This window comes from Anabrus simplex, chromosome 6, assembly GCF_040414725.1.
Source record: "Anabrus simplex isolate iqAnaSimp1 chromosome 6, ASM4041472v1, whole genome shotgun sequence".
NCBI classification, from domain to species: domain Eukaryota; kingdom Metazoa; phylum Arthropoda; class Insecta; order Orthoptera; family Tettigoniidae; genus Anabrus; species Anabrus simplex.
This window is the reverse complement of record NC_090270.1, coordinates 316,960,634-316,977,265: the sequence shown is the minus strand read 5'-3', so window position 1 is coordinate 316,977,265 and position 16,632 is coordinate 316,960,634.

Sequence of the window (16,632 nt, the reverse complement as noted above, 5' to 3'; positions counted from 1 at the left end):
AAGATGCTTCTATGGCTATACTAGTTTCTCCTAATCAAGAAAAACAATTAATTAAGTGTAATTTAATTGCGACGAAGTGCGCACGATGTTGCATTCCCACCCCCAATATACGGCATTTAATTGTCTGGTCGATCAGCCCTGACAATAACTTCATAGGAACGGTATTCCACACGCCCTTGCGTCACTGATAATCATAATTATTTAATACCAGGCTATATTTACTTTGGTGTTTGAGGATAGTAGTAGTAGTAGTAGTATTAGTATTCAACAGGGCCTATATTGACGAATATAAGGGTCATTACTTCTTACAGTGATTGAGCGCGATGCCATTTGATAATGAAGTCATAGTCGAGACCACTAACATTTCAGTCAGACCTCGCACACAAGAATTACACAGAAACTTGAGAATTTGACCATCAATGGGTTGACATACACATTACGTCTGTTGGTTTGATGGAGGCGCGTGGTTCCTCCCTACATTCCCCTCTCTCTTCATTCTCAAGCAAGTGGGACGTGCGGGCAGACGGAAAAGCATGTACCTTCCCCTCCGCGTATGTTTCGTTCTTGCTAGATATCCTCGTACTTCGTTTTCTCCACCTCCCCTCACTCTTCAGATGTGTGCATGTGTTAACGCGTCTGATGGATGTGACCAATGAGAGAGAGTGTGTAAGCAGGTACTGGGTGGTTCTGAGGGCTGTACTGATTTCTTGCCTGAAATGAATATTTTAGGACACGAGATACCAAAGATTTCGAGTGTACATTCGAGAGACATGTCACGCCAGCCTGTGCCCACCAGTATCGTATCAGTGCCGCTAGAAGAGAACGGATAGTCGACACAGCATTCCTTACAACGTCTACCATTACGTCCTGAACATCGTTATTCTTTTGGAACGACAACGACAGGTGTTCAGCGACATATAATGGTTCTTTCTGGATAAAGATGACTTCATTGTACAGCGCCGCGTGGGTTCACGTCAAAATAGTTGCGTGCACTCACTTTCGTTCTCTTCCTGTCCCATTGTTGCCATAAGACCTATCTGTGTAGGTGCGACGTAGAGCAACTTGTAAAAAAAATGGATTAGCGGTGTTGAAAGACAAACTTTCACCAATTTATCCAAGATTTTCCACGAACAGCCCAACCAGAGAACCCACCTGAGTTCTTCCTGACAACAATAAACTGCATTAATTATACAAAGGATGTAAATCCGTCATTGTGACGCTTTCTGTGTTCGGAATTGAACATAGTTTTCTTGCGAAATTAGGTTTCACTCTTGTCATACACTACAGGATGACCAAGAAGTCCCTTGAACATTGGCGAGGCAATACTTCACGGAATAGTAGAGGTAGATACGTAATAATTGACATACTTGACTGGCATGACATTGGGTTTCATTGACACTGTACCGGGAGGTACACCTCAACTCCGCACATTCAAAATAAGTGCCTTAATGAACTCCTCTATCGACCAAAATGTGAACTTGCTACTACATAAAGTTGAAACTTTAATTAGAAGATGTCACCACTAAAGTATTAAGTAATTGTGTTATTCTGAAGTTGCCTAAACTGACTGATTTTATTTGCTCTGTGTTTGTTTACAACAAAAAGTTTGCACGTTTTTCCACAGATGTCACTGCCAAAAAACTATTGTCATTCACTCAGGTGCAAGGTAAAGGAAGTGCTATTGAAGTAAATTTTGTGTTTATGGGTATTCTCAACTTTACTTTGTTTTTATGTAATTCTAGATTTGCATCACTTCTGTCTCATTACGCCAGTTTTGAATCTGGCCAATGAAAATTTTCTGTAATTAATTTTCAGCCTATCACAGGCTTGTTGTTCAGTTTTGAGAGCAACTTTTTGGTTCAGCCAATAAAATGGAGAGGGCGTGTCCGGATTAGCTCAGAATTCTCTCGAACCTTACCTGATGGTATATAAGTTGCGGCCTTTCGAGTTTCCTTGTCTATTGATCGTCGTCTTTCTGAGTGTGTGTTAAGGCAGGAGGCGGGGCGCCTCTTTCTTCGGCAGGCAGAACATCAGCCAGGTAATGGTCACATAAATTCAATCTTTCTTGCCGTTTCCGCATACTTATCCGAGGGGAAGGTCAGGATTTCTAACTATGTAACTGTTTTAGTGTAAACTTCTTCCTTTTCGTGTAAAATTTCATAAATTCTTTAACTGTAAATCGGGGATAGAGAGTGAGTTACCCTCTCGAACTCCCCTTCATCTTGGTTTGAGGTGACTACGATTTCGTAACTGTTTTCTTTCATGTAATATCCATGCGAGCCACCTCAGTAGCTTGGGACTAGCCCCAGTTTCATCGGCCGAGAGCCCTGTAGGTTTTTCATATTTCATTATCTGGGAGCGCAGTGTTTGCCTCCATTCAGTTTGTATTCGGGCCATTTATATAACCTGGTTTTTTTTCGCAAAGGCCCAATAGGTTGGGTACTAGATACCCCTGTGTAAAACTGTTTCCATTGGTAAATCGTGCCTTGTGAGGCCAGAGAATGTAAGATTTTGATGTGATGTTGCCTTGAGTGGGCTGTAAGAAACGGAGAGCATTTAAGCTCTTTTCAAAGTTTTGTTATAGTGTAAGGAGTGCCTCTGGAAAACTATACATTGCAAATCTTGGAGCAAGTGCTCTTGAATTAGGGGATTCCTACCCTTGACCAAATTATTCCTCATTTTGAATTGTAAATTTGGTAAACTTGATCCTGTAGCTCGGAACTTGTAAATCGAGGGCTTGAAGCCCAACATTGTTAAATTCCCTATTCTGGGGTGTTCCCCCCTTGTTTAGCATTGTACCTGAGATATCATTGTTATTTTCTCTAAGTGAAAAATGGTTTTGTTGTTTTGAAGAAATACAACCTTCAGTTCAAATTTTAAATTAATTTTGGTATTGTAGATAGACCCATTAACCCCAGCACCTTCTTCCACCTCTTTCTGCTCCACGGATATCTTCGTAGCAGACACCAAAATAAAGTTCACAAAATGACCAATAGGTGGCGCTGGACAGCAACACGTCAGTGATTCCACATGTGCCCCATGTAGGATATAAAAGGAGCTGTCGTGAGATGGTGGTGGTGATTATTGTTTTAAGAGGAAGTAAAACTAAGCAACCATCGTCTATTATTACTAATCAGAGAGAAAAATGGAAGGGATCCGACACTTCAAAAAATGAAGATATCAGCCATAGAAAGACAAGGGCTAAAAAACTGAAAGACTCCCTAGGCCTCGTTAGCTAATACCGTCCGGGTCGAAAAAGAACAAGAGCTGACAAAGGGAGGTCGGATAGGATAGATGAAAGTGTGAAGCCTAGGAAAAGTGAGTGGAAGCAATGTCAGTACTCAGGTGAGGGCCCCGTGGTCGCCAACCCATGCTTCAAATTTCACACCCCCTGGGCACCTTTTAGTTGCCTCTTACAACAGACAGGGAATACCGTGGCTGTTATTCTACCGCTCCCACCCACAGGCGGAGCTGTCGTCAGAGAGGTCGTTTGATGCGCCTGCAATCGCGGCATGCTGACATTACCAGAAAAGGCACTCTTAGTGAAGCTTTACTGTTCTTCATTTTGGTGTCAATAAAACCCCATGTCATGTCAGTCATGTGTGTCAATTATTTCCTCTCTACCTCCAATATTCAGTGAAGTGTTGCCTCGTCAATTGTTAGCGGACTTTTGGGTCACTCTGTATTTATACTAATGATATGATTTTTACCATACGCTAAATACTTAAATATATATTCGCCATAGTCGTTCAATTATACTATTTTAACATGTTGTAAGGAGGAAGTAATTGGATTCATCCTCGTGAGTAACTCAGCTACACCCACGCATCTCGATGTAACACAAGTTTACACCCTATTATCTTTTGAGAACATTAACTGCCCTCAAGTAATCCACAATGAGTGAGTTAGCGGCATATTTCATCTTCAGAAGCTTGGTATCTCAAAGTAGTGCTGTGCTTTATTTATTTAATTACTGCCTTCCCCAGTTCTCCATTGCGTATAAACCGGCTGGTCCTCACTTTCTTAGCTAAATCCGACGGTCATTCCAGACGGGAAACTTAAGGGGCTAGAAGTTTTACTGCCCATTTAAAGTTCAACTGGATAATAAATAAGACTGCAGCAATTTGCATAAGATGTGATTACTCCAGTATCTCCCGCAACGCCGAGGAATTGCCCGCAGTCTGAAAGAAGAATGGGAGACATGTCCATTAGCAGTCCAAGTACAACTTCTTGTATAGTCTTGACTTTCAAGAGTCACTGTTTGCAAAGGAAAAGCTCTAAATAAATGAACACAGGGGTAACAGTATCTAGTATGATTACGAACAGGTTATTCCGTTCTATTAATATTACACGTATCGAAGTATAAAGGAGGTTTGATTTTGCAGAAGTGATAACAGAACTCCCTGAGGAGGATAAATGCCTTTGATGCAAAGCAAGCCCGTAGTTTTTCCTGGCTGTTGATATAGTGATCATAACGGTGGGACCTGAAGTTTTACATGGAATACCAACCTCACATGCTTTGAACGGGATTCGAACCTCACCCACCTTGGTGAGAAATACCACTAATCGAAAACATTTAAGTTATATATTCAAGACGGCTTTACATCTATATGCGGATATAAAAAACATGTCTACCGACTTTGATAGCGGGAGGTGTTTAAGTGCGGTCAGTATCCAGTATTCAGGAGATAGTGGGTTCGAATCCCGACTGTCGGCAGCACTGAAGATTGTTTTTTGTGGTTTCCCATTTTCACATCCGGAAAATGCTTCGGCTGTATCTTAATTAAGGCGACGGACGTTTCCTTCTCACTCGTGGCCCTTTCCTGTCCCATCGTCGCCATAAGACCTGTCTGTGTCGGTGTGACATAAAACAACTTGTCCTGACTGATTCATCATCGTCGAGCCAAAAGTACAGGACAAAATTAAATGAAATATTGGGGATATTTTTATATTACCGTGTAAGTGCTCACTAAGGGAGAATTTATGGACATTCCATCACTAAAGGGGGGGGGGGGTAAATTATTTAAGTGAGTATATCTCAATAACATAACAGTTTACAGGCGTAAAAATGGTTGTATGGTTCTCCTTTAAAATAAAGAAATACTTATTTTTTGTTTTGGGAAAATCCACTTAAAGGGGAGAGGGTGAAAAAAGTGAAAACGTAGTAATTTTTAAATGTGTAAATTTGCAGAATATCTCCAAAACGTAACATGTTGCAGACGTGAAAATTGGTATTCGGAATCTTCTTTCAATTTACTGAAACACGCAGTTTTGTTTTCGAAAAATTTACTTAAGGAGGAATGAATAGAAGTGAAAAAGCAGTTGAATTCTTTTGATGAGGATACTTATAACAACCGAAGACGTTACAGACAAGAAAATTGATGCGTGGAATCTCCTTTAGGAAAGACACACGGATTCTTTCGTTTTTCGGAAAATACACTAGGTAAAAAAGAAGCGAAAAAGAATGGGTATTTAAATGAGTATATATACAGTATATCTCCAAATGAAAACATGTTACAGACGTGAAAAATTGGTATTTGGAATCTCCTTAATAAAGAATGAAAAACGTATTTTTGTTGTTTTCTAGAAATCCACTGAATGGGGAAGGTGGGGGGGGGGGGAGTAGGACTGAGAAAGGTGTTGAATTAATTATATGGGAATACGTATAAGATACTTCAAAAATGAAGATGTTTCTGAAAGTTGGTATTTGGAATCTCCTTTAAAAATAAAGAAGCAAGTATTTTATTTTTATGAAAGTGAAAGATGGCTGTTTCTCACATGGACAGTTCTATGTCGCATATTCCAGAGTTTGCTCTGCCAGCAGCTTGGTCATCTTAACGCCAAAAGGCAATACCACGAACTTGGTTTACAAAGAGGTACTGGGGTAAATGAAACTAAGCTTTTTGGTGAGTTTTATACTTTATTAATTTTCAAATAATATCTTAGTGCAGTACCGAGGAACTATTACTTTTATCAAATTACGAGATCCATACGAGCAAAGCCGCGTGTAACAGCTAGTACTTCATATAACTGATAATTCTTCATAATATACTGACGTGAGAATTTCCTTGGATTGCATCTGCTCACATCATTATAAAATAGCACATAATATTAACTTCTGCGATATCCTAAGAGGATTAGGTGTCAGAAATTTTGTCCCACAGGAGTTCTTTTACTTTCCGGTGAATCTACTAACTCGACTGTGACATATATAAGCACCTTTAAACACCACCAGACTGAGGTGCAATCAACCCTGCCAACATGGGTACTATCACCTCAGTCCCTCAGGATGGCAGAAACTCCCGAACAGAAAACAGAACTTTCCTTGAATTACTGACCCACAGAACTACCACGTTTATTAACTCCTTCGTCTTCGCAAATCGGCAAGTAAATAAAAATATTCTGAGAATTTCAAACCTATGCGAAGTGGAAGCATTCTGAAGAAAGCTGTGTGGAATTATTGTTTTGCTTCTTCACCTTTTTATTCTTATTTATCATCTTCTTTTATCTACAGCCGCTCGAAGCTATTTTAAGGAAGATATCCAATACCATCCTTTCAAATTATTCTACGCCACGATGATTTTCTTCTATCAAGACGTCACTTGCCTTTGATCTTACCTGCAATACGATTTTTGGGAGATTATATTTCTCTGGCTGTTGCATGGGATGGACAAAATATTGTAGCTTGTGCTTTTTGAGGTTTTTCAAAATGTAATTTTGGTTTTCTCATTCTTCAACTAGTCTTGCGTACTTTTTCACTTTTTAAAACAAATTTAGACTTTCTCTAAAAATCTCTAATTTCAGATGTTCGTGCTTCCGCACAAAAACATTGAATGTTTTAAGTATTTTTTAACAAGCCAAGGTTACTTTTTTGACCTATTCTATAAATTTCGTTATTCATAAGATTTAATAAAATTTTAACAATATGTAACTGTACACTCCGATTTATGGCTGAAATTCTTAGGGATTTTTACCTTACCATGTTGGCTGGTTTGAGGTCCACTAATAATAATAATAATAATAATTGTATGGCCTCAGCTACCGTGTGCAGACATTTCAATTTGACGCCATCTGGCTGCCTGCTCGTCAATTTCGACGTTCCGTTTTATTCTAGGTCCACTAGATGGCAGACAGAGTAAACCGGATCTCTCTTGGGCGTCTATGGCTGAGATTTAATTAATTTTGTCGGGTAAATACCAAATGTATCACCAGAGATCTTTTACATGCCGACATCGTACGACATGGAGTGTCGAATGGACTTTTTTCCGCCCTTCAAAAATCCGACTACCTCTGCCGGGTTTGAACCCGCTATCTTGGGATTCGGAGGCCGACACTCTACCAAGGATCCACAGAGGCAGCTTGAGGTCCACTCAGTCTACGTGATTACAATTGAGGAGCTACCTCAGGGTAGGATAGTGGTCTCGGTCTAGCAAGCCAAGAATAATGGCCGATAGGATTCGTTGTGACGACCACATGGCACCTGCTAATGTGCAGGCCTTCGTGCTGAGCAGCGGTCGCTTAGTAGGCCATGGCCCTTCGGGGCTTCTGCACCATAGGATTTGGTTTATTACCTTAAGTCACTTATATTCAATACCCGCCATAGTTCTAAAGAAATTCTGGCACAAGGATTGCATCTGCCAGAATTGATTTGCATTTACATAAAATATAGTAAAATAAGTCCGCCTCTGTGGTGTATTGGTTAGTGTGATTAGCTGCCAACCTCGGAGGCACAGGTTTGATTTCTGGCTCTGCGGCGAAATTTGAAAAGTGGTATGAGGGCCGGAATGAGGTCCACTCAGCCTCGGGAGATCAACTGAGTAGAGGGGGGTTCTATTGCCACCTCAGCCATCCTCGAAGTGGTTTTTCCGTGGTTTTCCACGTCTTCTCCAGGCAAATGCCGGGATTGTACCCAACTTATGTCCACGGCCGTTTCCTTCGTCCTTCCTTGTCTATCCCTTCAAATCTTCCCATCTCGCCACAATGCTTCTATGCAGCATAGGATGTTAAGCCACCTGGGCGAAGTACTAGTCCACCTACGCAGTTTTATCACCCCAATCCAAAGTCTCACGCTCCGCGTTAGAGGTAGCATCCCTCGCTGAGTTCTAGGAAAAAACCAACCCTGGACGGTAAACGGATTTAGAATTAAAGAAAAAAGAAATAGTACATTAAGTAAATAATTTATATTATTGATTGTTGTCTTGTTCATAACATAAAGTGGACGAGAATGTTGCCTAAACGTCTGTAATTCTATCAAGCACTAATTCTATCACAAAATGTAAAATTGGTGGATCAATTCTAAAAGAGTTCATATTTTCTGTTTTTAGAATTCCAACTCCCCTTTGAGAGGTATTTTCTCATGTGATGCAGATTTTACTCAACACGGTGCCTACACTGCGCAAATTCAAACGCCGGTAGTAATGGCTGGTTAGTTAACTGGAGCACATAGCAGACTTGGCATTCATACAAAATAACACCGACCATTGAAATGACGATAGCTTTACCGAATAGCAATTTACACACGTCACTCCATTGAATATTAGATAACAGAGTGCGAGGAGCTAGTCCATTTTGATAATTTTAGGCTTCCATTATTGTGGTCTGACGCGTACGTGTTGAAAGGCATATAGAAACTCCAATATTGGTCCTGATGCAAATTAACATCCCTATGACAACCCTTATAAGGTCGTAGACGCGTACATAGAGTACCAAGACAATTGGCTGCGCGTTATGGACCGAGTGGCTGTAACCTTTCATTCGACAGGTGCTGAAATCGAGCCCTCAGTTGGTAGTTCTGAAAATGGTTTTCCACTAGACAGGTCCTGGGGCTGTTCCTAAATCAAGGTCGCTGCCACTTCGTTCCCAAGTCTACTTTTTAAGTCCTTTGTCGGCAAAAACTCTAGGCCACGAAGGGGAGTTAGGGATTGGAATAACTTACCAAGGGAGACGTTCAATAAATTTCCAATTTCTTTGTAATCATTTAGGAAAAGGCTAGGAAAACAACAGATAGGGAATCTGCCACCTGGGCGACTGCCCTAAATGCAGATCAGTATTGATTGATTGATTGATTGATTGATTGATTGATTGATTGATTATAGCTACGTTAAATCACCAGTCACGGTCACTGACATTTCTTATATATACTCACAGGACAAACAATTATTATTAATTTTTTCGTTATTTGTTTTTTATGTCGCGCCGACACCGACAGGTCTTACGTCGGCGGTGAGACAGCAAAGGCCAAGGAATGGGAACGAAGCGGCCGCGGCCTTAATTAAGGTACAAGGTGAAAATGGGAAAGCACGGAAAACCATCTTCAGGGATGCCGACAGTGGGGTTCGAAACCACTATTTTCCGGATGCAAGCTCACAGCTGCGCACCCCTAAACGCACGGCCAACTCGCCCGGTGACAAAAAAATTAGCTACCCTTGGTGAAATAATTATTACAAGCATCATTTATTACCGTGTAAGTCCTCCTCTGGACTTGATGAACGCCTGCATTCGGTTAGCAAGTGAGTCCACAAGGTTGTGCAGGTACGTTACATCCAGGTTAAGCCACTCGCTCAGGAATTGATAGCGCAGTTCCACCAAATTGCTGGGGTGGTGATGTCGGCGTTTTACCCACTGTTCCAGCATATCCCACAGATTTTCAGTAGGGTTCATGTCAGGTGATTTTGCAGGCCAATTGAGATGTAATACGGTGGTGGAATGTTCATAAAACCAGTCACATATGCGTCCAGCCCGATGAGCTTTGCTGTTGTCATCTTGAAAAATCACGGTATCATTAGCATACCCATAGTGCAAATGTTGACTGAAAGGCAACACCTGATCATCCAGAATGTTTAAATAAACATGCTGGTTCATATTAGTGGTCATCTCAGTGAGAGGACCCAATCCGTGACACGAGAGACACTCCCGGCTTAAACCTGACCTTGCACACACACTCAGGATGAAATGCTTCATTTGGCCTCTGGTGCACTGGACGACGTGAATGATTCAAGTATAGGTAAAAACGTGATTCGTCAGACCACATTACGTTCCTCCAGTCAGCTACCGTCCACGTTCGATGATTTCTAGCTCATTGAGGATGCGCTGCTTTATGTGCCTTTGTGAACATTCGACTCTTGTGAGGTAACCTACTCTAAATGTTGATTGCATAAAGTTCCCGTCGCAATGCCCTCTCGCGAACAGGTTGAGATGGACCTTCATTCACTGACTGTAGCAATTTTCGTCGATTTTCGAAGAGATTTTGATTCACAAACCGTGAAACGCCTTTCCGGTACTTCTCAGTCAGTATCTTGTTCCGACCACAATTCTGACGTCGTGTTTCGTGGCCGCGCGTAGTACATCGCTGCTTGTAGACACGTTGAACAATCCGCTGTGAAACACGAACAAATCCACCAACTTCACGCACCGTATAGGCATGGGCACGGCCAATCACGAATGTCCCTTTTTGCTAGTCACATTCTTTACCCAGGTTGATGTACACTGTCTCACTGATCGCTACTGCCTTATGCGCGTGCGATTGAGCACGGAACTCGTTTGCTGCACCATCTCGATCAATCTAAAATTGTTTGTCTGGCAAGCTTATCTGGCATCTCTTAAGATTGCGTCAATGTATTAAAAGGAGCAAATAAATTGACTTATTTGGGATTGTTGAGTTTCTCATAACTTCAAATACTAAACACAGTTCTTAAAAAGAAAGAAATCTGAACAAAGTGAAAACTACGACTATTCATTTTTGATATTTTTATGTACAACAGAGGGCTATTGACTCCAACTTGGAAGTTTCAATCACGACTTAGTCCAGTGCTATTTGAAGACATTCAAATATACCAGCCTCGTGTCGGAAAAAAAAAATTGCAGGCACGTAAAAGTATTACAGCGGGACAACATCCCGGCACACCTATGCCATCAAAAGGTGGGTTGTAAAGGCAATAACATCACTGTAATTGTAAGTCGGAGGTGCCTAACCGAGGCGGTAAAGGTGTGTACGTTTCGTCTGGAAAGAAGTGAGTTCACATTCCCTTCAGGAAATGAAAATTGTCAGAAACGAGAATTCCATCCCTGAAGTCGCTCATGGATCTGAGTTTCACGTATTCCTCAGTTCACGGCCAGTTAAATTGCCTCCATCATTAAATAATGCCTTTCCAGTATTATGCTTCCCCGCTTCAATATTACGAGCTTGATGAAGGTGTTTTGCATCAATGTAGGCTGATTTGCTACATGTTTTAAAGTGTTGAATATAAGTGTACCGGGCGGTACACCTCTACGACGCAAGTTCAAATCTTGCGCCAATTGAAACTCCTCTACAGGAGAAACTCTGAACTTTAAAAACGTAATCAACTCAACTGTTTATCAGAAGATGTCTCTGGGTGTTTTTGATTTGCTTTCGTTGATCAAGAAGTGTGGACATTCCCTAACAGATGTATCTACTAAAAACTATGATAATGCACTCTGGTGCGAAGGAATGAACTTTCTTGGAGAAATTTTGTATTCATAAGTTTTGTCTTTACTAAATTTTGTTCTTTCATTTGAGGGTTGGCAATATAAAGCTTCCTATCCGCCGGTTTTGAACTTAACCAATCCTAAATTTCTGTAATTAATTTCCCACCAATAAGATGCTTCTTCATCGATTTGTATGTAACTATTTGCTGTTAGCCAATAAACGTTTGTGGGCGGGTCTTAATCATTCATGAAAGGTCTCGAATTTTCCGCGAGGGTATAAAAACTGCTGATTTTCTTGTCCCCGGGCCACTTCAATAACATCTAAGTTTGCGTGTGGATATGTAGCAGTGGGCGGGAAGCGCCTCTTTCTTCGGGCAACAGATCTTCAACAAGGTAATGGCCATTTAACACCTTTTCTTGCTAGCTGAGCAGTTTAACTCGCGGGGAAGGTTCGAAACCTTTAATATGTAACCAACCTTTTTAAAATGTAAATCGTATTTCTGTCTATGTAAAAACTACACATCTCTTTAACTGTAAAGCGGGGATAGAGAGTGCTTTACCCTCTCGAGTTCCCCTTCATTTTGAAGTTGAGGTGACTACGTTTGATAACCGTTTCTTCTCTTCCTTAATGTATTAAAGTTTTCTCATACGAGTCACCTCCCTAGCTTGGGATTAGCCCCTGTGTAATCGGCCTAGCGCCACTTATGTTTTAAAATGTGTATTTAGGAGTGCTAATTCACGCCTCCATCCCTTTTGCGTTTTGGGCCATTTAAATTAACCTAGTATTTGCCCACTAAGGCCCAGTAGATTGGGTACGAGATACCCCTGTTTCTTTATAAGTTGTGCCTTGATGGCAGTTTAGTGTATCAGTCTGTTATTGCCTTTATAGGCTCGAAAGATCGAGAGCGGGTCAGCTCCTTATGGTGTTGTGGTAAAAGTGCCTTAGAGAGGATTGAGCAAGTGCTCCATGTAATGAGGGGTATTCTGCCCTTTGGTAATTTGTGGTTGTGAGCTGAGAGCTCAGACTTTGGGGCTCGTAGCCCAGAAATTGTAATATCCTCTTAACTTGTGCTTTCGTTTGTAAAGTTGCATTGTACCTGATTTTTCTTTGTTATTTCACCTAGTGAAAAATGTTAAATCTTGTTATCAGTTGAAAATATAACATTTATTTAAATTTTAAAATTCATCTTTCGGACTTGTAGTTAGACCCATTCCAGCCCGCACCTTCTTTCGCCTCTGCTGATCCACCAAAACCTGGGAACAATAAGCTTCCTGCCCTGTTTTCGTCAGTTTAATTCTAACACGTGAAGGGTGCAAACCAGGGAATCACGGATCTTAGGTAAACTTTGCACACACATTAAATGAGCCAGGAATAACACAACGGCCAAAATACTTCTTTCTCATATTAAATCCTACCTACATAAAGCGTTAAATTTCGCATGTTTGAATTAGCGCGCTTGGCTTCGCAAGACTGCGGCGCGTGCTGGCTTCGTGCTGGAACCGTGCCACTGATCCTTTTTATTCCGTCAGTAATTGCGTACCGGGTCGTGAAAATAATGTAGTGGAAATAAGAGAATTTAATTCCTGCACTGACTGTGGGTCAATAAAGACAACAGAATAAGATTGTTACAGCATCAGTGGTAGAGTGTCGGACTCCGGATCCCAACATAGCAGGTACAAACCCGGCAGAGGTAGTCGGATTTTTGAAACGCCATTCGACACTCCATGTCGTACGATGCCGGCATGTAAAAGATCTCTGGTGACACATTTGGTGTTTGCCCGACAAAATTCATTACATCTCAACCACAGACGCCTAAGAGAGTTTCGGTTTACTTGGTCTGCCATCTAGTGCGCCTAGAGTAAAATAGAACGTCGAATTGACGGGAAGACAGCCAGATGGCGTCAAATTGAAATGTCTGCACTCCGAAGCTGAGGCCATGCGATTATTATTATTATTATTATTATTATTATTATTATTATTATTATTATTATTAACATAGTCAAAAAAGTTAATCAGTATAACAACGGACGTATGTAATCTTTGGGAAAGCATTCTTTCTGTTTATATTAGACATGTTTGTGAAATTAATAACTGGTTTGACAGAAGGCAGTTTGGGTTTAGGAAAGGTTATTCGACTGAAGCTCAGCTTGTAGGATATCAGCAAGATATAGCAGATATCCTGGATTCAGGAGGCCAAATGGACTGCATTGCGACTGACCTATCTAAGGCATTTGATAGGGTAGATAATGGAAGACTACTGGCAAAAATGAGTGCAATTGGACTAGACAAAAGAGTGACTGAATGGGTTGCTATATTTCTAGAAAATAGATCTCAGAGAATTAGAGTAGGCGAAGCTTTATCTGATCCTGTAATAATTAAGAGGGGAATTCCACAAGGCAGTATTATTGGACCTTTATGTTATATATATGTATCAATGATATGTGTAAAGAAGTGGAATCAGAGATAAGGCTGTTTGCAGGTGATGCTATTCTGTACAGAGTAATAAATAAGCTACAAGATTGTGAACGGCTGCAGGGTGACCTCGATAGTGTTGTGAGATGGACGGTGGACAATGGTATGATGATAAAGAGGGTTAAAAGTCAGGTTGTGAGTTTCACAAACAGGAAAAGTCCTCTCAGTTTTAATTACTGCGTTGATGGGGTGAAAGTTCTTTTTGGGGTTCATTGTAAGTACCTAGGTGTTAATATAAGAAAAGACTTTCATTGGGGTAATCACATAAATATGATTGTTAATAAAGGGTAAAGATCTCTGCACATGGTTATGAGGGTATTTAGAGGTTGTAGTAAGGATGTAAAGGAGAGGGCATATAAGTCTCTGGTAAGACCCCAACTAGAGTATAGTTCCAGTGTATGGGACCCTCACCAGGATTACTTAATTCAAGAACTGGAATAAATCCAAAGAAAAGCTGCTCGATTTTTTCTGGGTGATTTCCGACAAAAGAGTAGCGTTACAAAAATGTTGCAAAGTTTGGGCTGGGAAGATTTGGGAGAAAGGAGACAAGCTGCTCGATTAAATGGTATGTTCCGAGCTGTCAGAGGAGAGAGGGCGTGGGAGGACATCAGTAGACGAATAAGTTTGGATCTTGTCTTTAAAAGTAGGAAAGATCACAATATGAAGATAAAGTTGGAATTGAAGAGGACAAATTGGGGCAAATATTCGTTTATAGGAAGGGGAGTTAGGGATTGGAATAACTTACCAAGGGAAATGTTCAATAATTTTCCAATTTCTCTGCGATCATTTAAGAAAATTCTAGGAAAACAACAGATAGGAAATCTGCCACCTGGGTGACTACCCTAAATGCAGATCAGTAGTGATTGATTGATTGATTGATTGATTGATTGATTGATTGATTGATTGATTGATTGATTGATTGATTGATTGATTGATTGTCACACACGAAAGCAAGTTACTCCTTATAGCTTCTGCAACAAAGAGGCTCGTAGTAAAATGGAGAAAACACAAAGCGGTTCTACACCAAACACAGCTAACGAAGCGTGGATAAGGGCTTAATATCACATGTTCCATATTTTTTTTCTAAACGCAAATATACAAACAAGCACTAGTCCCACACAATGACTATAAGCGTTTGTATTGGCTGCTGCCATTTCTTGATGGATACAGTACTTCTTTATCTATCTCTTGGCACAGGCCAGAGTTAAGTATAACTTCCACTGAAGTCCCAGTCTCATCCATGGCTGTGAAAATATAGAAGCTGCTGGGGTATGAGTGGTGCTGAGTAAGGACTTTCAGAGCACAACCACTGTGTCTGAGTGTTATGGAAAGTGTGGCTCATAGGGTCAGTCTTGCTGCAATAGTACTTTCTGACCTCATCTACTCATCTCACCTAGTACGCCTCATTTTGGTGCTACCATTGGTTTTTGTGGTTTACTTATATCTGCATAACCTTTGGTGGTGCCATTTGTTTTTACAACGATTTGCTTTACGCCTCACCGACACAGATAGGTCTTACGGCGACGATGAGATAGGAGAGGGCTAGGAGTGGGAAAGAAGCGGCCGTGACCTGAATTAAGGTACAGCCCCAGCATTTTCCGTGTGTTAAAATGGGAAACCACGGAATTTTTTCAGGGGTGCCGACAGTGGGGTTCGAACCACTATCTTCCGGATGCTGCAAGGTCACAGCTGCGCGGCCCTACCACCCGGCTAACTTGCCTGATGATCCTATTTGAGGATACAGCCAGCCTCTGGGCTGATGACCTAACAGACAGACAGAAGCCTCAAATCAGCTGTTGGACAGTGCGAGTTGCGGGTAAGATATTGAGTAGCGCCCTGCGTAGCCGAGCGCGCTAATTTAAACGTACGAAACTTAACGCTTTCTGTAGCTTGCACAACTTAATTTCGGAAAGAAGTATTTCGATCATTGTGTTATTATTGGCTCATTTAACGTGTGTGCAAAATTTACGTATGATCGGGCGATTTCCCGGTACGCGTCCATCCCTTGTAAGGAATTCCGTGAGGACATGTAACATAATACAGGGGCAGTCATGAGCTAAACCGATTATTTCCTTGACTGATCCTCGTAAAATCTTGTAAAAATCGTCCGAAAATTCTGTCCTTATCTTAGACAACGGAGGACTTTGTAGGGACTAAATCAAACTAGGCCATTTGTATTCATAGTTAGTGGGAGTATCTGATCACGTTTCAATAATGCAAAACTACATAAAAAGGCAGTGGGATTCATCCTCTCCCTTCCTACTATCTTTCATTCCATTTCATTAACCCCTCTGATGTGGCTGACGTCAGGAAGGGCATCCGGGCATTAAAACCCGCCACGACAGATTCACCTCTCCTCATACCCATGCTCGTAGCGAACCGGGACAAGGGTCTGACAAACGAACTGATTTTTCATGAAGAATATTTTAATCTTCAGAAACTTACAGCAAGCTATTTTATGGGTACTGAATGATCTGTGAGAAAATTATATACCAAACTGTTTTCAGTGCCGAGTGTGTCCGAGAACAAGTTCGGCTCACCAGATGCAGTTGTTGTGATTTAACGCCCGTAGAAGTTTTGCACTTCGTGATGAGGATGAAATGATGATGAAGACGATACATACACCCAGCCTCCGTGCCAGCGCAATTAACCAATTAGGGTTAAAGATCACGACCCTGCCGGGAATCGAACCCGGGGCCCCTGTAATCAAGGGC